Source organism: Drosophila melanogaster, chromosome 3L (genome assembly GCF_000001215.4).
Source record: "Drosophila melanogaster chromosome 3L".
Taxonomy (NCBI): Eukaryota; Metazoa; Arthropoda; class Insecta; order Diptera; family Drosophilidae; genus Drosophila; species Drosophila melanogaster.
The window spans coordinates 6386362-6409548 of record NT_037436.4 but is presented as its reverse complement, the minus strand read 5'-3'; the positions used below and the strand labels follow the sequence as shown (position 1 = coordinate 6409548).

Below are 23187 nucleotides of genomic sequence, written 5' to 3'. Positions count from 1 at the left end.
TCGGTACATCTTTTCAATGTCTGCCGAAACAACAAATTCCCATTTTCTCCATTTAATAATAATGTCAAAAATATCTTTTTGAACTCGTGGCCCAACCCACATTATGTCGTTCAAACTTTTGTTATTCGTAGTTTTTGCTGAAGCATCAAAAACTACTCTCAATTTGGTCGTAAGGCTTGAATCTCTAATCACTGCCTGGTGCGGTAAAAAATATTTGCCTTCATCACTCACTTCAATCATGTGTCCTAAATCCATGTATTCATTCATGAATTTAGTGTAGTCAACCTTAAGTTTTTCATTTCTTTTTAGTTTTTTCTCCAGATTCATGTAACGAGCTATCGCTTGTTTCTTTGAATCTCCTAAGGTGACATCCTCCTTGAATGGAATTGACACAATGTATCGCCCATCTGAATCTTTTTTTGTCGTTTTGATAAATTTATTTTCACAGATTTCAGACTCGATATCATCTTTTTCTTCTTCTTCCACTTCCCAGTAGCGATCTAACTCTTTTATTTCTATTGTTGTGGCTACAATGGTTTCTTTTCCTTTGGATTTTTTACATCCAGAAACTATCCACCCGAAATCAGTTTTTTGCCCAAGGAGACCGTCTATTTTTATAACTCCATTTTGCAGAATGTGAGTATATACGTCTGCTCCAATGATTAAATCAATGCGACCCGGTTTATTAAAATCGGGGTCGGCTAATTTAAAGTTCTTCCATTTTTTCTGATCAACATTAATCGTGTTGACTGGAAGTGCCTTCATAAGTTTTGGGAGAATAATTGCTTCAATTTCTAAATTTTTCGGAGAATTTCTTATCGAAATAACCGCTTTGTGCTTGGAGATGCACGTTCCTGTGGAAGATACTCCACTTATTTCAGTATGAGACCGAAATTTTTTCAATTTTAGAATCTGTGCAGACTCTTCTGAAATAATTGTGCTTTGAGAGCCACTATCAATCAATGCTCTTAATTGTTCAAAGCCTCCATACCTCGACTTTACTTGAATCAAGGCCGTGGCCAACAAGGCTTGACCTGTTGTTCTACACGTATTCACTTTTTCTGGATTATGACCTGCAAAGTGAAGTAACGTGTGGTGAGGTTTACGACAAGTCGAACAAAGCTGCTCGCTTATACATTTTTTACCAAACGGATGCCTCAGACATCTTAGGCAAATCCCATTTTTTCTTACCCAGTCAGACCGTTCTGCTGGATTCATTATTTTAAATTTATGGCATTGAATTAAATAATGCCCTGGTAGTTTGCAATATGCACAATTGTCACTATAATTTTTATTCTTGTTATTATTAATCATTTTCTTTACAGGTTTTTCTTCCTGTGAGAATGATGATATAGAATTGAGCCTTTGCTCTAAAAAGTCCATGACATCAGAAAGTGCCTGTATTTCTTTTGTCTTTTTAACATGGCTTTCATATAAATTGAGTGATTCTTTATTGAATTTCCGAAGAATTATGTGAGCGAAAATTGCATCCACATCTTCTGGTAATTGTGCCTTTAATTTTATAATATAAATTGACTCGTTAATCGTGTCAATAAATGTCTTTATTTGCTTATTGGATTCTAAATTTAAATTTGGCATATCCATAAGCCTATTCATATGATCTGAGAATATGTTTCTTTTATTCTCATATCGCTTGGTCAAAAACTCCCAAGTGGCTTCATAATTTTCTCCAGAGCCGAGCAGTAAATGAGTAACCACATTTCTGGCTTCTCCTTTTAATGCTGACTTTAGATAATTAAATTTGAGAGAAGGACTGAGATCCTCTCTCACATGTATGAGCTCTGTAAAGAGTTCATTAAAAAGATCCCATTCTTTGGAATCACCAAAGAAGGTGGGAATCTGTATTTTAGGCAGGGTTGGTAACTCCTCCGCCTTAACAACCGTCGACATTTCAGCTTTATTTATTGTGCCACTGAGTCGACTATTAATGGCTGTAAGAATATTTTGTTTGTCAAATTCAAGTTCGCTAATTTCTTCTTCGAATAGCGAACTCTCAAAATGACTATTCACCTGTTCAATCAGGTTATCTATTTTATGCCATAAAAATTCAATTTTATTTTTCCTTATTTTAAGGAAATCTGGACTACTGTCTATTAGTTTAGACGTATCTTCTAGATATACTCGAAATTGGCCAACATTATTACGAAATGCCTGCTCTACTTTTAAAGCGTTGTTTTGTGCTATACCCTCTTTTTCAGGGTGACCACGCATTTCAAGGTTTAATGTAGGGGGAGGGTTTGATTTAGGGACAGTGTTTGATTTAGGGAAAGTGTTTTCTACCGACTCGCCCTTAATTTTTTCATTTTTATTTTTAATTTTTTCTAACACCATCATTATTAAATCATACTGCTTCGCGTTAAAATATTCATGATCGACAACGCCGATCTTTAACAAATTGCTATGATTAGCAATGAAACATTTTTGAAGCTCATTTAATTTTAGAATTTCTACATCTGTTAATGTTGGTTTTACTTCCAACTTTCTAATTTCCAAAATAATTTCGGACTGCTTCTTAAGGAATTGAATAGTCTTTTCTGACATCATTTTGAAAATTTTTTGTAATTTCTTAATATATATAGTACGTGTATATGTATTTTATATGTATTTATATATATATGTGTGTTTGGATAAACAGAAAATTCTTGTTTTGACTTAGCTGATGTCGTTGTTGTTGCTGCTGCTGTTGCTGCTGTTGTTGCTGCTGTTGCTACTGCTGTTGCTGCTTCTGCTGCTGCTGTTGTTGCTGCTTCTGCTGCTGGTAGAGGCTCCTTTGAATTTGACTTCCTTCTCTTCTTTAAGGCTCCGTCGATGTTTAAAGATGATTTTTTTTTTTTTGGCACGTTTTATTATTTTTGTAGTCCAGTCAGATTTTTTGTTTTTTAGCCATTTATTTCGGCATTTATGCTCTTTTGGCATATACACTGCACTCTATTTATGAGCTGATTTAATGCTATTAGAGCATTTATAAGGCACTGTTTTCAGGCACTTTTTATTTAATTTATGCTCTTATGGCATATACACTGCACTCTATTTATGAGCTGATTTAATGCTATTAGAGCATTTATAAGGCACTTTTGTTATGCACTTTTTAATTTCACAATTGCTGATGTATGGCCTCAAGCACGCCTTACCACAATTTATAATGGTACACAAAGCAACCTTTAGCTATAGACTATAAGGTGCTTGTTTTAAAACATAAAAGATTCTTTTGTATCTTTTGCTTTTTATATTTATACTCTGTTCCTTACCTTTGGTAGGGGGAAACAAGAGTCACTTATTTTTGCTACCTTTAGCTGTAAGATGCTTAAAGGAGCTGGCCTTTCTCTGAGTTCCTTACCTTTGGTAGGGGGAAACTGCAGAGTCGATTAAAGGCTCGATTGACCAAATGTAAAATCCCAAATAAGAAGACTTTACTCGTTGAGTTTTTGTAAGAAACTGATTTTATTTGGAAATATCTTCGGTTTAAATAGGTGACATGAGAATCGCATCTTAAAGTAAATGGCCTACGCAGAGGCCTAAGTAAATAGTCCCCGCCTTATCGAGGTCCCACGCTCGGGCACATCTGCCTATCTTGAGCGGCGAGGACCTTATCTGTGGTCTCCCACTAAGGGACTATTTTAGGAGGCGGGGAACGATCTCAAGTGACTGACTCATGTAGTGTGCACTTAAATTACATGTTTTTGAGCAATGCACCCATGTCGCCTTAGATAACAAAATCCTAAATATAATTTATCGCTCTCGATTCATTTACATAAGATATGAACGGAGCCCAAAATTGTAAGTCTTTAAATATATTCGTGTTCATGTGTGAACATATTATCTAATAATTAAGGAGAGATGTGAATCTAAAAGATTCTTATGTACCTAAATATTTTTGCGCTTTGTGTGTAAAGTGTGAGTTATCCCCACCCTGCCTTTATCCAGAGTTTTGTTGTTTTTTTTTTTGCCATTGTTGGCTTTTTGTTTTATTTATAGTTAGTTTGGATTTAACGCTCGCTTGTTTAGCCAGCTTGGGTTACCTCTGCCCAACATCTCTGCATCGCATTGCTGATGATGCCGGCGAGCTTAAAATCGTCATAAATGCATGGGCAACCGCACACGAGCACACGGGCAAAATGTAGAAAAAACACACACACACACACACTTCGGAGGATGCAGACGATGCAGGGTAATTTCAGCAGCGAGGGCTGCTCAATAAGTTCTCAAGGATTTTAGAGTATCTTAATCCGCTGGTAATATGGCAGAACTTTCGCAGATGCCCCCGCAACATCTGCCTCATTCATATGGAGATGGAGCCAAATGCAGGCGAGTTTATGTGTTTTTTTAGTTTTTGTTTTCGTCATATTCGAGTGGCGTTTTTGTGGCTGGTTTTCTTTAGTTTGTTCTGTGTGGTTTTATTTTATTTAGTTTTCTTTTTCAGCCACCCCCTTTTTTTTAGCAGTGCCACGTTTTTGTTGCGGTTTTCACGTGTTGCTATTTCTGCAACTTTTTTTTTTGCGTTTCTTGGCAATTTGTTCTTGTGTTTTTGTTGTGACTACTGCCATGAATAAGCAGCAAAAATAAAAATATAAACAAAAACACCCGCCCAACCCACTGACCCTCCCGCCTCTTCTTCTTCAGCTGCCGGCGATTTGTGTGCTAATAATTCAGCATTTGTTTCAATATTTTTCTTCTGTTTGGAGTGACTTTTTTCTGTGGCTCTATGTTGCGCTTGTTTTTAGCTACTTTTTTTGTGTTGGCTTATGTATTTTTGCTTTTGCCAGCTTTGCAAAATTTTTTGTATTTTCTTTTTTTGTTACTCTACACATTTTATGCCCTTGCCAGTTTTAGTTTGCCAGCTCAAACATTGTAAATTATTTGCTGGTAGCAACATACATAAATATAGATACAATTTATCAACTCGGCTGAGTTAGAGCTTAGCCGGCCTCTGTTTATTTATCTTTTGTAGGTTTTTTCCCGCTTTTTTGTTACTCAGTTTTATTTACAGCATCGGCTCGTTTATCAAAGTTTGAGCCTCAGATGGGGACATCATCACTTAATAATATTGACACTTCTATACAAAGAGCACCAAACCGAATGGCTCGAATGGCATGGGTATAGAGTTCCAAAAGACGATTACGAGCTGAAAACGATGGCAGAGACACACACAGATGCCGATTCCAAGATACAGATACACAATCACAAAATTAAGTGATTATGTTAACCGGTTCGATTTTTTCCTCGTTTTTTTCGTTTCGCTGTTGTCTCGGTTTTGCCATTCGTTCGTTCGGGTACCAAAACAGAAATTTACATCAAAATTAACTTGTTATGTGGGCACAACAACAGCAGCAGCAATAACAAGAACTTCGGCGAGGAGCTGAAAACTGAACTGAAACCAAAACTTGGGCCTCCGAGCTGACAGCCTCTTCAAAAGATCTCCATCCTCAGCTCCAGTTCTTCTTCTCACAGCCAATCTTGTATAATTTCGAAATTAGAGCTCATCATCAGCCCATATCAAAGTCGTTCTTTGGCGTCGGCGTATTCTTTATTCTTTGTCTCGAGTAATATAGAAAAAGCATCTAGTCGATGGCCCCCTTCGTTCACAGAATGTTTGTCTTTCTTTAAAACTATCTAAACAGAATAAACTATGGTTGGTGGAATTTATTTAACAACCATAGATAAGATGGAATTAGCAAAATTTGTATTCACTTTGATTATACAAATATGTTCATAGTGTCGAATGAAATGGTATTTGATTAGACAGATCACATAAATTTTGTAAGAATATGGTGCTCATTAAAGGAGCTCAGTCTGATCATTTTCTTAATTTTAAAAAGACAGATCCGTTTTTGATAAGCTGAATATTCTAAGTATATATAATCACACATCTTGCATTCGCTTAGATTGAATGTGTCAAATGAATATTAATGTGTTTTTACATAATATATGCCTCTTCACAGTTTGTGCCTAATTAGATGAGAACTTTTTATCGTTACTAGAATATATTAATTAGACTACAGTTCACTTGTTAATGTAATCCATGTATTCATGCATTTGGAATTACCTCACAAAACAATTTAGTGGCCATCCGTTAATTAAACCCTAATTGGATTCGTTTGGCAAAATTTTCTGCTCGTTCCAAAAACTTATCATAATATCTGGCTAAGTTAATACAATTTGCCTATGAGCACGTGTAATTAATATTAAACGCAAGTGTGCCCTGAGTAAGTTTCAGAGACTAACTGCTTGGCATAACTTTTTGGCAGCTGCAATTATATCAACCATACGCCATGTTGACTGTTGGCAAGGCAAAACTTTCAATTAAGTGGCAAAGTTCAATTCCCTTACAGCAGCTGTCTGCCTCACATACATATACATATATTAATTATAATATAAATGAGCAAGCTCAGCTGAATCCATCAGCATAATGGGTGATAGAGATAAGGATAACACATTGGATGGCAATAGAAATCTCTAATTAAAGCCTTGACAATAGTTGACAAGAAAAAGCTGGGGAACTCGGATCGCTGGGAAGCCACTAAGCGGCTCACTCTTGGCCCAGACATCAAGATCTGGCCAGACAAAGGTGTCTGGGTCCGGGATGATGGCTGTCTGGGCCTGGTTAGCTCAGTGGGGAAGTCGTAGTCGCTCCAGCTCCATAGATATTTCACCCTCGTCCATGCTTATTTCATTCATGGGCTGTGTTTTGTTTTTCCCTCGTTTTTATTTTACTAGCTACACACATGCGAGGGAAAAAATGTGGCATGCAAAAAAGGGTTGCCACCAACCACCGAAACCTCACAGACTCCCGGGGAACAAATACTTGTAAAGGGTCTCAAGTTCAAGTGCAGTCTCCATCTTGGGCTTCCTTCCTGCTGAATGTCTAGACTTCCACACCAGACAGGCGACTAAGACAATCGGCCAGCGTTTTTGAATAAACATTAGAGAAAGAATGAAAGAAAGAATAAGCGAAACATGAAAGAGACATTTGCTTATGCAAAATGCCTCGGAACAGTGCGAATTATAATAGCCCAGGGCTCATAAATTAAGCCCCCAGGCCAAAAAAAGACATCTCATTCGCTTACTTAAACCTAAACTCAGAGTTGGGTCTCTGTCTATTGGCCGCGAGTACGTGTTGCAAATTTGTTTTGAAAATCTAAAAATTTGTCGGACGGAAGTCGCCACGTTCGTGAGCTTAGGGCACCGAGTTAAAAGTTAAGAACTGTTGGCTAAGGGCAGCTGCTTATCGGGGTGTGCCTCTCTCTGACCTTGTGCCGCTTTCCTCTTGCACAATCTTTTTTTTGTATTTTCTTTATGATGTTTATGCTTGTTGCAGCAAGAAACATGCCCTGACTTGGTCACACAAAAGTGGCAAAAAAGTAAATTTGTTTTCCCCCATTTTGTGGGTTTATATGTTTGTCTACAGAATGCCAAGTTTGGCAAAGAAAAAGTTTTGTCACTCTTGAGCTTGCTTTGGACATTTTAGCACGTTTAAAGTAAGGGCTCCCACAACAGAATAATCTCTAGCTGACAGATAAACAATTATCGAAATAGTTTAGATCGGAATTTGACTGTTGTCTGTTGAGCAAATAAAAAAAGTTTGAATTTGCTGATACTTCGATACAATCTTTTTGTCATTGCATTCTTAATTTTTTCCATTGTTCAATGTCTTTGCTACTTTGATTGCCACAGAAAATAGAGAAACTAACGTCTGTGTAAATCACCGGTTAAGTTTTCCGCTCATTAACCGTGATATTATTACATCCAATCTGGACTTAAAAACGCCAAGAAAAATAAACAACTGGCCCATTAAATCACGCCCTTGTAAAGTGGGCCTAATGTCTACGCAGTCATTCTGATGTTGGCCTAGTTAATAATACATTAGGCCAAACATCACACACTCATCGCCGGGCCAATGCCGATATGTTGGCTGTAAGCCATGTAAAACGCCAGTTGAATTGTCAATTTATACGAAATTGTCAACAATTAACATTTAACAAAAACACACACACACGAGAGAGGAAGTGGAGCGATTTGCGCCAGTCAGATAAGGCCAAAATGCTGTCAACTGTCAAATTTAATCATACTATAAAACGCAGGCTATAAAAAGCCAGCTACGAGATACAAGATACAAGATATGTGCGAGATGCAAAGGAAAGGAAAACAAAAGCTAACTGACTGACATTATTTTGGCATGTTTTGAAGCTTATGACAAACGCCAGCTTGAGCTACTTTTTTCGGTGTCAGTGTCATTATCGTGTGAAAAATTTTCAGAATGGCTTGCTTCTATTTACATTTTTCCATCTAACAAAAGATTTTTCCAGCAGCAATGGCTAATTATCCTGATGGACTTACCTTCACAGTGGACCGTGTCTGTAAGTCTAATGCGAATGGCAGCCAACTTCCGTTTCCTCTGTCCGTTTGGCAGAAAAGTATCCAATTAGATTTTTCCCAAACAGCTGCGCAGGCGTCACCGCGAAAAGGGGGAAAATTGGCGGGGAAATGCGAAACTTTTGCCACAACTTTTCCCAACGCTGTAGTGATTTTTCAATTTGTTGCTTTGCACTTGTTGTGAATTTTTCATTCAATGGATTTGATGCAGGCAGATGGATTTTAATATTTAATATACAGCTATTTGCTTTATTTTGCATACAACTTTTCTCTTTGGCACTTGAATGGGTTTTAAAAATAAATACTTTGCATATGTTAGATGTTTTATACATATATGTAATTCGGTATAACCAGGCACTTTAATAGCACAATTTTCGCGCAAATCTACAAATGGTTTTTTGAATAAAATGCGAATTCCCCAAACGGGGACCTTTAATATTTATACACCGGATAGAATGACAGTTGGGCTTTCGCGAAATTCTCGCCGTTGGTGCGAATTGCAGACGGCCGCGGAAATACGTTGTACGAACGTCAGAAAGCGCTCAACTTGAACTGAACGCAAAAGTATCTCGAACCGAACGTATCTGAATCTTTTTCCAGCATAAGCGGCGGCAGCGCTGCCGGCGTCGGCGCCGACAACAACATAGCCACTGTGGACCGTTTGGCAATGGGACTCTCGTTTCCGGCCCGTTCCGTTCCACTCGTTGCGAAAACCGGCTTGCGCATGTTGAGTGCCAGTGGAACAAGTGGAGTGGAGAACTGGTTTCGTTTCGAGTGACTTTCGGAGTTAATTACTCAATTATGCTGAAATGCACTCAAAAAAATGCAGCACTTTATATGAGTAGATTTAGTAGTTGCATTAGTATTAATAGAGTGTCACCAAGAAATTGATGTTATGCGGTCGAAATGAACATGGATAAGCTGGTTAAATTAAAAATATGTTGTCAAGCTTATCCCAGTTTTGAGGAGGGAGATGATAAGAAACCACCGAAAGTTCGTGAAATGTTTTTTTCGGTGTACCCCAAAATAGGCACTTGATATGTGGCCAGTATGGGTGCAAGATATGCAATTTAGTGGTTGTATTTTAGAAATTTATTGTTTTTTATCGGCCAGAGTTCACAGGTAGATGGCAATTGAGATTTTTCACTTCTTTACAATGTTTTGGCGCTGGATTTATGGTCGAGGCGTCAATTTGATGAGCGTGTGAAATGCTGGGATGCGAAGGGATAGTTTCTGGATTGATGGATCCCGTCGGGCAGGTGGACTCTAATTAGGCTGAGCTACGGATATGACCTCCAATCAACCTGAAATGCTCAGCTGCTATGTAGTGGAACAAAATTGTAGAAGAAACTTATTCATTTTTATTAAATAAAAAAGAGATATACGAATGCTTTAATGCTTTACACAAATCTGTTAAAAAAAAACATGCTTTCTACCACTGTTTAGATAAATGTGATTATGTCTGAATTATACAAAGTGGTTTTTTCAACAGTGTAAAGTTAAGAGCATATTTTCTATCGCTGTCTCCTCTAAAAATTGCACTGTTGAGCGTGCAATTCACGTCACAACATTAACATCCATAAATATTTATGTGACGAACTGGAGTCCTACCATTCCAGGAAAATAGTCATCCCCAGCCCCTCTCCTCGACTCCTTTGGCTAATTTAGTGTTTCTACTCAAATTCTTTCACTTTGCAAATTTGTTACGGTACTTTTTTCGGCTCCTAAGCCAAGCTGACCAACTCCTCAAGCTTCCAGGTTACAAAAACCCCAGAGTGCAAACATATTTATGCGAACCAACGTGGCCTCGCACTTCAAGGCGATGCCGCCGAGTTATAAGGAGGGTATGGGCATGAGTACAAGTATCTGTGACAAGTGTCTTTCATTAGCATAAGTAAATCTCCTCGAAATCCTCAAATTTATTTGTCAACACTTGACAATTTCATTGTTGACGTCTCGGCAGGCGCAGCTGTAAACGGGTTGGATGCCACCAGCAACATTTCCAGCAAGCAAATCATGATTTGTGTCTTGCATGTCAGTTTGGCATGGCCAAGCCTCCAACATCTTCGTGCTATTGGTAAAAAGACAACAGGCCAATACAATGCAAATGGTCGAAAAAGGTCGATGGAGCCAGAGATGGAGATCGGGAGATGGAGGCCTCAAGATGGACAAGTGTCGTTTGAGACCCAAACTCCGGCTTAAATCAAAGACAAATATTTAACAGCAAACGGACAGCAGTGGCTCACTCGGCATCTCAACTACTTTTTTTCTTTGGTTTTTACTACCCAAAAAAAAGTGGAAAGAAAAGTATGATTTGTGCAAGCTTTTCTTCGCTATTTTGCATACCTCTCTTTATTCCATACTAATTTTGTTGACTTCTTATGTCTACGCAGAGGAGGAGCTTTACGGCCATGCTGGGTAGTTAAATATTTTATGTCATATTTTTATGCCCATATCAAAGTTTTCCATTAGGCTAAATGTTTATAATTTATGCGCACTACTCGGATGAGTAACTGAATTACACAAGATACATTATGTATTTTGTTAGCTATGTGGTGAACGGGAATTCTAAATTTATGACAGTGCTTTGGGCCATAACTGAAAATTCAGTATTTACTTTAAACAATTAATTGCGTTTTTCCATAAAAAGCCATAGAAAATAAAATGGTAAATAATTATTTCCGTTATTCATCTAGGCGTTTCTATCTGAATGTATTCTCAGTACGTTCAACACCTTCCACAAAATATTTATTTTCTTTTCTAATGCCAACATTTCTATTAGTTCTTGGCCAAGGTTAATTGCCAGCCCAGAAAACTAGACAAGGACAATCCGAAACTAAAGCCGAACTAAAACCAAGCTAAACCACTGACTAAGCGAGGACCTTCCTTATCTGGCTTATCGCCCCCTGTGCCAATGTCGTCATAGTTGGCTGGAGGACTGGGTCTTGTCTTGGTCGTCATCGCCATGGCGGCATTATGGCCAACACTTCATTACCAACAAAGCCATTGCCATTCATTAACAGCTACGGCTTTTGTGGACCTGGGTTTCTTTTGAGTTTCTGCTGTCGCCGCAGTAAAAGTTGGCAACGTTGGCTTCGCTGGCCAGGTCTTGTGGCGATTCTTACCGCTCTCTTCGGGCCAAAAACCGAAACCGGGCTCATAATGCCAACGTAATCTCAAATTACTGCAAATTTTCGCCGCTCACCTTTTATGCGCTTATTTATTTTATTGTGCACTTTCATTGCACTTTTTGTGCCAGACCCAGACCCACACCCATTCCCATGCCCATTCCCATCGGAATCTCCATCTCATTTCACTGGCCGTTGTTGGATTGTTGTAAATCTTGTATTATTTTGATTGTTGTGCAGTTTTATTGTTGTGTCAATAATCTGCCTTTATGCCCGCTACCAATAACCCATGCTTCTGGACAAGGCAGAAGCGCATTTCCGCAATTTCCAAGCGCCTTTGGCTGCGACGACAGGTGCACAAATGGTCCATAGAATAGGCGTTTGATTGGGCCTAGGCCCCTTTCTCCACCTGATGGCAAAGCGATGTATTTAATGATTTGTTTAAGTCGCTGGCAAGAAAGAAAAAAAGCAGAAAAAAAGAGGGGAAGTGCCCAGAAACCGCAGGCAAATGCCGTTGAAGCGAGTTTATCACCGCGATAAGCATATAAATAATGAAGGTTTCTTCTGGCCATAAACACGCTGGATGAGTTGGCAAAAGTTTTCCTGTTAAGCGAAGAAAATGGCAGATCGAACTTGGTAAACAATTTATTGGCATTGCAACAACTCCACGACTCGCTTCAAGCTGGAACCTGATATTCCTTAGTGAAAACGTTTTGATTAAAAGTTTAAATTATGTTAGAAAAACTTAGTTTTATTTGCTATTAATTTATTTATTCAAATTAACCTTCATCACATGTCCAATTTGATGAACCACCTGTTCGCACCTGTTCCCTTGAATTTGGCTTAACTAAGGCAATGCCGAATTAGGAATTGTGAGAATTGCTATACATACATCATCATGCAGCACTTTAATTGTGCCTGGCACTCAATCTTTCAATCACGCCAGCTAGTTGTGGCGAGCTGGAGGGAAGGTATGCGGATTACATGCGGCTGACTGGACCAAAGGATGGATGGTTGGATGGCTGCATGGCTGGATGGATGATTCAGGTGGCTGGGGCCGAGGATGGCGGGCAATATAATCTATATAATCATAAGAGTGTACCATCTTGTAACATCGCTCCCCCCGCACTGCTCACAAGACTTATGCATTTGCGACATGTTGTCAACTCGAATTGCGTTCGACTGATTGAAGGCAGCCAGCCAAGCAGAGCCCATCCTATCCCATCCTTTTCCATCCGATCCCATAGTATTCAGTTTTACACGGAAAAAATATACATACATAGATGTGAAAAAATTGCGATATCTGAATGTATTTAGAAACAGCATGTATGATAACTAGTTGGTGAAAACAAAATTAAATTTAAATTAGCTGACTTAAAGCGTATAGCTTTAAAAAATATTTTATATTTCACCCATTAAATAGATAGAGCAGTGGTATTCCTGTGCAGTCCTTCTGCCATCGCTCAGCCGCGTCTAGCGACAAGTTGATGGCCAAAGCCAAAGCCGAAGCCAAAGCTGTGGCCAAAGTCGGCCTACAATGTAGGCAAGTGGCCAAGCATCGACTCCCAAAGAACTCTTCGTAAACCAGACAGGTTTGTCGCCTGTCGCCAAGCGAGACACCAACAACGTCGCGGAGATGGGAACGGATCTGGAGTTGGACTTTAAGATGGAGTGGAGGCCAAAGTAGGAGCCCAACCTGGCGGGGACTTAGCCGGTCGAAGAGGATTCTACGTTTTTGGGTAGGCGTCGCGCAGATTGATCAACAGACCAGGACGTTTGTCTAAGACTTGGCCAGCCTTGTTCACGTTTTAGGGTTTGCACTGTCATGGAAGAGACCACACAGTTACAGGGATGAATTTACTAAAATGAATTATTTTACTAATATATGGCACTGTTAACAAACAATCATTTAAATGCTTTCCTCAGAAATGTTGTGCTTTGATCAACATGTTTCACAAGGTCTCGTTTTTGGGCCCCCTTAAAGAAGTTGAACCGCTCCTGATCGCTCCACCTTCCTGGCATTGCGCAAACATTTAAAGTAATTTCGCCATCAATCTTTCACTTTTGCACTCGTTTCGGACGCAATCGCTGCTCTTGGTCATCTGCCTGAGTCACTTAGTTTGAGGAATGGCAAGTGCCCGGCCCGAAGATGACCTTGTCCTCCAGCCAGTGGTTGATGCCGTCGTGCGTTCTGCCCACTCACCTGAGCGCCGAGGATCTGCATGAGTAAAGTTTATTTTGATCTTGGTGTCTTCGCGATTTGCATAACTTGTCATCCCCGAGCGACGAGGATGCGAGGATCCAAGCGGAAGATGCGAGAAGGGAGGTCGGTCCATTGTCAGTATCAATAAATATCAACGCGCCATGCGACAACTTCTTCTCGAAGAGCCTGATTCCATTTGGCAGTGATGAGGCCCAGTCCGTCAGCAAGATGAACATTTTGCTATTTTATGCACACCGATATAAATGATCTTTTAATTAATATCACTTTAGATAGCGCACAAATTGATGGAGCATTCTTATTATGCAAAGTGATGTTTACGATTATGGGCAGTAGGATCGAATCGTTGTCCCAGTCCCACATCGCAGAGTCTACATACCAGTTTCCTTTTCCTTTTCAGTTTCAGTTCCAGTTTTTCGATTGCCACTAAATACTCTTAATGACACTGGCCGGGATTAGGGCCTGGATTGGCCAAAGTTGATCCGACATGTTGGCCTAGGCGGGGTCTCGGCATAATGTGCACTGCCTATGATAATCGGATCAGATTACCAGACAGATAATACTAAAAGCTTTTTGCAATTTGCACTACAAATTTGTTTTGCAACCAGGTCCGATTTGAACAAAGTTATTTTGCACTTAACACCAGGCTGCTGGCATAACTTACCATTCAGAATTGAGTTGTGCGACGAGGAAATTTCTCTTTTCCCACATAACTTGAGAGCTTTCCATATAGCCAAAGCAGCTACGATACGATGTGCGATAAGATCGCAATGGAATGCCAGACGCCGCTATTTCGGAAAATGAAGTCATTAAATGCTATTACAAAGCGTAATTGTTCACAAATTATACAGGCGAACGGGGAACTTCCTATATACCCTTTTCTCTTTTTTTTTTTTTTTTTTTGTTTTCTTGCCCTGGGTTGGCACCACCGAAACAATGTGCGCATTACACCACTTTGGTATCTTAATTATAGACCTGAGAGTGAAACACCAGAAAGTGGTGATCGCCGAGGGGGTATACCTGATGCACCTGTCATATTTGGCCTGTTCGCGGTCCAGAAAATGAGTGCAAATGAGTGACACTCGCGCCTGGCATTCATCTAGCTTCCTGCTCAAAGGGCAATAGGAATTAACATAATTTTCCCCTTTTTTTTTTGCACAGGAAAAATAAATCAATTATCTTGCTTACCAAAGAAGGATGTGTATGCACATAAGTTGCTTAATGGAAGAATTCAAGCTAAGCAATATTTTATCAATACTTGTTTGTTAAAATTACTTACTTCGCTTACTTCGTGGCATGTGGTATTGCGTATAAAATTAATAGTATAAATATATATTCGTAGTTGAGGTGATAAGTATTACACATTTTATTTTCCCATTTGAAGATTATTTCTTTCGGTGCTCCCATAGCGACTTCTCCGCCTTATATAGCTGGCAATTTGCCAGAGACCGAACAAATGCTGGTTAATATTCAATTTATTACAAATCATCATCGCCTTCATTTAGGCTGCTACTTACGGGGACCCGTTGTGGAGTCGCTTCCCTTCATGTTGAACTCTCAACTGTGACGCGGAATTCGATGCTCCACATGTAAGTAGTCCGCTTTTGTGCCGACTCATCGGAGCAGTAGCAGTCATGAAGTCATGTGTCTGAGAACTTCCTGACAAACGCGGGCGGGAAATATACCAGTTGCCCGTTGCCAGTTGGCAGTTGGAGTGAGCCCGAGACTCCGGCGGAAATTGTGTCATGATTATAGACTAAAGCGCCCATTTAGTTACGCCTTATTATTTCCAATTCCTTTTCGAAGTCCCTGGCCCCTTTTGCATTCGGCATTCAACTCGGTCTAATTGAAGTTGTGCTCCAGTGTGTGTATGTGGAAATGACTCGGACCTTTTTTTCTCTAATCTCTTCATTATAAGTATTCACTCAGGCTTAATTTGGTTTCAATTCGTGCTCTGGTCTTTGTTGAACTTATTCTCTTTGTGCTGTTCTTAAACGAAGCTTGGTAATTGGTTCGGTTAATTAACTAAACTGCCCCGAATTGGTAGCAATTCTAGTTGATCTCATAGATCGGATAAACGATCTCGAAATCTATTCGCAGCCTTGATCGAGCAGCTTTAGTGTGAGATCAATGGGGTACGGCCCCTCTATTTATTAAACATCTAGCACTCATTGCAGCTCATCAATAGTCCATGAGGCGTTTCAAAAGCCGTTAGGGAAGCTGGATACTGGGGGCTTCTGATGGCCAAGGAATTAATCAACACGAAACGAGGAATTCAGTTGTGTGGCACTTGTTTCTAAGCCTTTTCTCATCAATTAAAAGCTCAGGCGTACGTTCGAGGAATCTCTCAGAACGGCACATTGTCTTAGTCAAATTAAAATGGCCAACTATGCTCCTCAGCTGGTCAGCTGGTCAGAGAACCTGGTCTGCGGGCAGTAGCCGACACCTGAGTTTGAGCTGGAGATTTTTCGGTGCGCATGCGGAAGCGTTTTTCGCGTCATTTTTCATGCTGAAATTTAATAAAGAAAATTAATTTGTGGACATTTGACTCGAGGCGAGACACAAAATACAACGGCAAAAAAAAAAAAAAAACCAGCCAACCTCATATACAGCCCCATCTTCATTGGGTCTTACGAAGACCACAAGTCCCTCTCAAAACTCAAACTGCACGCAGACTTTGATCGATGGCACTCATGATGCTGCAGGCGAGCTTCCACCAAAAGCCACCGAGAGCCACCGCGATCCACCGCCAATCTCCGCCAGATCCGACGACAAATTCAAGTTGGGAATGCCTTGGCCTAGTACCCAGATACACAGGGATACTCCAAGGCGGAGGCGGAGGATGGGCAGGGGTACTCGGAGCCACCTGAAGCCGGGTGCCGCATGAGTTGCAAGTTAGCGCAATTAATTTATTTCAACACGAATTTAACTCTCATCGTGCTCGCTCCTCACTTCATTTCACTCCACTTCACTGCACTTCATTCCCAATGCGTTTTACATCATTCTTATTAAAGGAACGCGGCGCAGACTTAGCATTTATATTGTAAAAATTTTGTCGTTGCCTTATCTAAATATGGCCATTGCATATGAAGACGCGCCATCCATTCGGGCAGCTGTTCGCCACAGGATTCAAAATCCCCACTACGGATTCGCCGGGTTTCACTGTGAGAAAATATGTATTCATCGAGAAAATGTTATGGCCTTTGATCAAAGAAAATATTGAGAAATATTTGTTTCGTATAAAATTTAATTAGAATTCAATATACACTATGCATGATAAAATGATAGACTATAATTAGCTTAAATTTTTTCCAAGTGCACTGGTCGTTCGATGCTGCGTCACTCATTTTTGCACAGTCCATTAGTTCGCGGATGCAGTCAGCACTGAAGGTTGTTCCTCTTGTTGTTCTTCTCGTCTACCGGTTTGACAGTCGCTCAGTCGCAGTTCCAGTCCCGTTCTGAGTTCCCAGTTCCCAGTTTCCAGTTGAAGACCCTGTCCCAGAGACCGCGTCCAGTTTCCAGATCCATTATGTGCCCCTTGCTTGTAAGTTGTAATATGCTCCTGCTCCTGCGCCTGCGACCCCTTCCTGGGTTTATTTTAAGATCTTCTGGGCGCGTCCTATTCAAGGGCTAGGTTCCTGGACCTCAAGTGCATCCAGTTCCTTGGCTCCCAGGACCCCTCTGCCCCTCATTTGTATGTAATTTTCGGTTATGCCAAGTAATTTGAGATCGCGCCACACGCGCGGCCTTTAATGACTTCATTAAATGCTCGAAACTAGTTTACAGTGCGACTTGTTCGGCTGCCTGGTTCCTTGGACTTGCGGCTTGGGCCTTGGACAACTTCCGATGATGACTATAAAATGACTCCTTCAGGGCATTCTTCAGTTACTTGGCACTTGCAGTGGCCTGGTGCTACTCTTAGAGTGGGCCATATTTGCCAGACCACCTCGAACGCATGTCGCTCCCTATGGAGTCCATGTCGAATCCTTCGTCACATAACTCAGCGAGGCGAGGTCCTAAATCGCCTTGACAACATTTACCTGATCCCACCGGCCACTGGCTTAATGACTCGAATTGGCAACTAGGGATGATCGTCACTCTTGTAAAATGTAAATTTTTCAGTTAGCCGCTTGATGAGTTTCGAGGGTCGAGATATATGGAATCCACTTGTGGTCTAGGATGCATGCAGTGCACAGAGAAAATATATAAAATAATTAACTGCTTGAAGATGGTATTTTTAATTGGGCTATTGCCCAATTTCCTGTAAAGCCATCTTCTCTAGTTTTCAAATCAACGATTTTAAAGATATCTAAAGGAATTTAAAAATTATAATATTAATATTTAAAAGGTCTTTTCCTCTCTGTATGGTCTGGAGAAGTCTGTGTCGTCGTTGTCCATTTACTGCCACAGTCGTTACTCATTTTCAGGGCCGAGGACGACGGTCGAGTATGTGGATGTGGCTGGAGATGGGATTGGGCATGGGAATGGCTATGGAATTGGGGATGGGGTGGAGGTTGTGGCTCTGGGTGGATAATTATGACGTTGCAACAATTCCAGCATGGCATCCAGAGCTTAGGAGACGTGTTCTGGGATTGCGATTGTGATTGCAAGTGTCTGGGTAAGTTTGTGCGGTGTGGTGTGTGTGGTGTATGGTGTATGGTGTGTGTGCCCCAAGTGACAGTGCAACATGATTGCTCTCGGGCTCGCCACATGCCACATTTATCATTCGTCGAAACGTTGAAAAATTAGTCATTCCTTTATTTTACACCCAAATGCCGAGAGCTCTTGGCGCAAACCAGTTGAGGAGAGGCCAAGACTTTGGCCGCTGCTTGGCAAATCCTTCTTGCATTACTTGACTTTGTACGGTGAGGCCTCGCCTAATGAAGCCGGGCAGTGAAAGTTATTATATTATATTTTATTCCGCTTTGGAATAAATATTTTCACGTATTTTCAAAAATCAAGCTCTATGTAATATTAAAACTTTTATAAATGTTAAGGGTTTTTGAACTTAAAATACAACTTTCATATACATATTTAAAAAAGTCAAAATATCTATCTATTTCCTTAAGCCTAGTTATTTTATTTGAATGCAATTTTAATTGAACTATAAAAATATAAATATGCGAATAAATTGATAATGTTTAATATTAAATTAACTATATTTCACTGTGTTTAGTGGTCACAGCTTCCCAGTCTTGACTGGCCACGAACATGCAAATGACTCTTTTAATTTTTATGAATTTCTCTGATTACGAAAATTGCTTCTGGGCTTTGACTCGGCACCACACCACAGCACACCACACATCCTCGATGCCAAGCTGCACCACAGTGGTGCACCACTCGAGACGTGGAGGAAGTGCATGATGCATCGCGCATCTTCATTAGTTGACGCTGCTCCGATGTCAACCGGCAACCAAGGCTGGTAGAGCCTTCGTGGCCATCATCGTTTTTAGGCCCAGTTTGGAAACCGCTGGCGGGTCTTTTGGACTTGCACTTGGACTTGGAGTTGGATTGGAACTTAGTGTCCGTGTTTGCCTTTCCTGTCGCATGTTCATGTCTAGGCAGCGGGAGCAACCGGAGCAGTACTGGATCTTGAGAGCTATGGAGCCGGCTCATTGGTGTTCAGCTCGTGGGCTCGAATGGAAATTACAAACCAATAAATCATTGAACGCCGGCACTCGAGGAGATCGCGTTCTGCATTCTGGATGCAGCCGCAAACTGGAGTCGCATCTAAGGCTCTGCCCACATGGCTGCGATGCATCCTTCAGCTGCTAAGTTCCACTCCTCACAGGTACCACTGTAATTAGTTGAAATTGTAATTCATGGCGCTGGTTTAGATAAAAATCTGCTGCCAATTAGTAATGCACTTGGCCGTGAATAACTCTATATGGCAACGATGTGCTCTAATATGCTTATGACTCTATTCGCCAATCTCAGTTGCCTTTGGGCTTTTGATTCCTGGAATCCATTTACAGAAGATGGGTAAAGAAATCTGCGTAGATTGTCCACTTGCGAAACTCCGAAGTATAGTATATAAAAGTCTTTGATATTTTAAATAATTCTTTCGTCTATTAGCCCCTTTATTATCTTTGAAAAGATCAATATATTTATAAGAGTATACATACCATACCAGCAATCGTTATATATTATTATATTATTTTGCACTTAATTTGCAGCTTTCGGTTCAATTACTCAATATACTTTAAATGATTATCTCGCAATCTCCCCAGACATTGAATGCTGGAACTTTATGAAGCCTTTGCGATCATATCTCGGCCGTTCTAACCGCAAATTCTCAGTTGCAAGACCTCGTTGCAATTGTCGTAGATCAGGCCAGTTCAATTGACCCCTCACGACCACCGTGGCACAGTGATTTAGCCTTGTCTCGACTTGGCGGAGACCAATTAGATCCTTTAAGATCCAATCAGCGGCCGTTTGCCGCCTCAGCCACTGGCTTTCCCGCCCCCTGCCCTTCGCCCAGCATCCAGAAACTTGATTTCAATAAAAATCCATTTAATTCGACATTTTGTGGCCCGAAAATGAAAATAAAGGGGAAAAAACAACATCAGGCGAAACACTTGGCGATTAGTTGGATCGTTTTTGGCTGCCGGCTGCGTTCGTTTGAACTCCGTGCGGGTGTTTGCCAGTGGAGTCAACTCCTCCCCCCCCCCCATTTGGAGCCCCCTTCTTTGGCCACCACCCCTGTGGCCGAGCCCCTCGGCCCATATAAATCTCTCGTTGTAATTGCCACGATAAGCTGCAAGTCCGAAAAGAGCACCGGCTGCGGCTGCCACCGTCGCTTAAAACCGGTGGCCAAATAGCCACCACTCGGATCCAGCTTCCAATCCTCTATATACACGCGTCTCTCTATATATATATATATGTATCAGTATTTTTGGGGGGCACCCAGGGCCAGAGCAAAATACATAAATTTCGCGTGAAATGCATTTGCGGGCGATAAATTCGGCAACGGCCGGCTTGGACAGCGATAATCAACGCAATTGCAATCGATTTTGGCGTAATTTAGGTTTGGCTTAAGTGGCTCGGACTAACAAGCCAGCGAAAAAGTCGCCGCCCAGTGGTAACATTGTTGAAGACAAGTTCGGAAAAGATCTGGAACAACATATACCCAGTAGACCCCTTGAAGTATGCAACAGAAATTATGTAATCCTTGGCAAGATCAATCTAATGCTATCATTTTTCAAATCAAATTCAAATCTTTTGTCTGAGATCAGCTAGAATACCAACTTCTGAATTGACTTATCTGAAACCAGATCTCACAGATAAAAAAGGGTATCTCGAAATTAAAACACTTATTACCCTCTCCCCGCTTGTCGTGTGTGGCCCAAAAGCAGCGGCAGTTGGCCAACAATAGCAACGATTCAAATCAAACGTGATGGAATTGTTAGGCGGTCGAAACTACCGTTAAACTCACTTTCGCAGCGGGACGACCATTGCAGACAAAAATTACTCATACGCAACGTGGCTGACCCCAAAGCTGCAGCACAGCCACCGTCTTCGAGGGGGGGCCGTCTTTTTTTTAAGGGGTGGGGAGGGGAGCTGGGGCATCTTGCTTGTTGCCGCCTCTGCTGACACTCGACCTCGCCCGTTTCACGCTGCCGCCTCTTATTCCATCGGCCGCTGATTAATTACACCGCCCGCTGCGCGAATTCTTCAATAAAAATCATAATTTCATGTTTGCGGCCCGGCGAAACAAAAATAAAGATAAAAACACAAAAGAAATATATAAACTTATATCGAAAAACTGTGGAGTAGCAGAGGGGGAGCACAAAAAAATAAATGATGATTATTGCCGCATTTCTGTAAGCCGCAGCTTATTAGCTGCACGAGCTGCCATCTCCATTCCTATCCCCATGCTCAAGCCGAAAACCAAAATCTCCATGCAAAGTGTAACGAATTTTTGATTGAAACTTTAAAATACTCGTTAGGAGGCTTTCCTCGTCGATGCGCGTGAGTTTATCTTTTGATTAGATTCGTTAGACTTTGTATTGGTCTTTTGTAGCGCTCAGAAATTTGGGCAGCAAGTTCGGGTCGTTTTGGCCGCGATGGAGTCATTATTCACAATTTAGTAACACTTGATTTGCGTTCGGCGTTTTCTATAAATTTTTCATAAATTGTTTTTATTTCGTTGTGTACCCGCGCCATGTATTGGACAAAAAACATGGCTTAGATTGCCTGATTGCACAAAGTTTTGCCTGCAGGGTGATTAACTCAGACTGACCTAGTTTGTGGTTTAATTCGGATTTTACAACTTCCAATATTTTTTGGTATTCGGGCTTACAGGAAACCGAAGGGAAATGCCGATAAATGAAGTCCTCTGGCACTTCTAATTAAGATACAGTTCAGTTCAGAAGGCTTACAAGCATCACCGAAAAAAGAATTTACACACATATGTATCTGACAAGCTGCCAAGTGAAAAGTGCAAAAAGTCCGACAGTCAAATAAGAGCAACGAAATTAAGTATGCACGAGTGTGCTAAAATGAGGCCCAGCATGATGTATTCGAAAATCATTAACGGCCCTGATGCGGTGAAAGGAGTGCTCCCCAGTTCCCAGTTTCCAGTTCCCTCGATTCCCAGCTTAAGTCTGATCCACATATCGCGGCAAAGTGAAGCGGGAAATTGCTTTGACGTCGTGTCAAAATTTCACACTTTTGCGCCAGATAAAAACGCAAACATTCGAGTCGAAGGTAGAGAAGAAGGTGCATTCCCCAAATATTTGCCAGCCTGCGAAGCGAAGATCATTAAAATAAAGGAGTGCTAAAACCAGGAACGGGGGCGGCGGGAGTTTGCCGAACAAGAGGAGTTAAATTAGCATACAAGTCGCGCTTTTGCCATAATTTGCATATAAAATTAGCGCAACACGTTGCAGCCAGCCTCCGGGTGACACATGAGGCTCTGCCTCTGAATCTGAAGCTGAAGCTGACTCTGACTCGGTTTGCTCATTTGGCGACTTGCAGCTGCTGATTGGTTGTACACACTCAAATCGAGGAGCTGCTAATCCAACTTCCCACACTTTTAAAAATTAATTGATTTTTAGCTTTTCATATATGATATGTTTTATAAATAATAACTATACAGAATGATGGAAAACTATAGCCTCTGCCATATGTTGGATGTCCTGATTTTATGGCCTAAAGATATCACTGTTATGTCCATAACAATGGAAATATTGCTCCGAAAATGGAATGTAATACCTCTTTTAGCTTGTATTGACATTCCTAATCGATTTGCATTCGAAACTAAAGTTTTTATTTTTGGTCGGTTTTTTCAAAAAATCATGATGTTACCCCTTAAAAATTTAAAAAAATTAAAAATTTTTTTTTTTTCAAAAACAACAATGGAGTGTTACGGACAGTAACTTTAGAATATCAGCACCACAAAACAGTCGTTCTTGTCTCTGTGTGACAATTTTTGACGACTTTCTG

The 23187-nt window shown here is 40.7% G+C and overlaps 1 protein-coding gene across 1 annotated transcript in view, besides 1 other annotated feature; it reads right to left on the bottom strand.

The window, feature by feature from the left end:
- Positions 1-3835: part of a mobile genetic element that runs on past the window's edge.
- CG42747 (uncharacterized protein) overlaps positions 1-8959 on the bottom strand; it is an 85375-nt gene extending 76416 nt beyond the window's left edge. Inside the window, exon 1 of the mRNA NM_139788.3 lies at positions 8356-8959. The gene's annotated coding sequence lies outside the window, so the exon portion shown is untranslated. The remainder of the gene's footprint in view (positions 1-8355) is intronic.
- Between the last annotated feature and the right edge of the window lie 14228 nt (positions 8960-23187).